Here is a 984-nt window from a genome sequence, read left to right as displayed (position 1 = left end):
GTTTCTCTCCATTTACTTTGATGTTGGCTACTGGTTTGCTGTAGATTGCTTTTATTATGTTTAGGTAGGTGCATTGAATTCCTGCTCTTTCCAAGACTTTTATCATGAAGAGGTGTTGGATTTTGTCAAATGCTTTCTCAGCATCTAATGAGATGATCATGTGGGTTTTTTCTTTGAGTTTGTTTATATAGTAGATCGCGTTGATGGATTTCCATATATTAAGCCATCCCTGAAATGAAGCCTACTTGGTCATGATGGATGATTGTAATTTTGGAAAATATCTAGGAGGGAAATATATATTGTTAGGATAGGGAAATACTGCTGGAGCATCACAATAGAATGTAATAAGTTTTGTACAAAACATCATATATGCCACATACATATATTTGAATCATTTAATAGAGAAGAAAAATGAAAATATGAGAATAAATAATTGAAGGAATCACAATGAATTTACTAAAACTAATGAAAGACTCAGGTCATGCTCTGGAAGATGCATAAAAACATTACCAAGAGACATAAAAAGGAAAACGATACACAAATAGAAAACTTTGGAAGAAAACTGCTCATCATACACTAAAGATAAAAATGAGAATTAAGCCGGGAAATGGTGGTGCACGCCTTTAATCCCAGCACTTGGGAGGCAGAGGCAGGCAGAGTTCTGAGTTCGAGGCCAGCCTGGTCTACAGAGTGTGTTCCAGGACAGCCAGAGTATACCTGTCACAAAAAATTATAAATAAATAAATAAATAAATAAATAAATAAATAAATAGATATTCATTCTTGGAAACTACCCAAAAATGAAAACAAAGGACAAAATTCCAAAATAAAACAAAAAGACGAAAAGTGACAAATTCAAAAAATAAAGTATTAATAGAAAAGTTTTAAAAATATTGAATATGCATTAAAAATAATGTTCATAACTAGAAAAAATAAGACTTTCTGAAGTTATAAAAACTATCATATTTCCTGGAGAAATATACTA

The sequence above is a fragment of the Mus pahari genome, chromosome 8 (assembly GCF_900095145.1).
Source record: "Mus pahari chromosome 8, PAHARI_EIJ_v1.1, whole genome shotgun sequence".
Lineage (NCBI taxonomy): Eukaryota > Metazoa > Chordata > Mammalia > Rodentia > Muridae > Mus > Mus pahari.
This window is presented reverse-complemented; position numbering follows the sequence as displayed.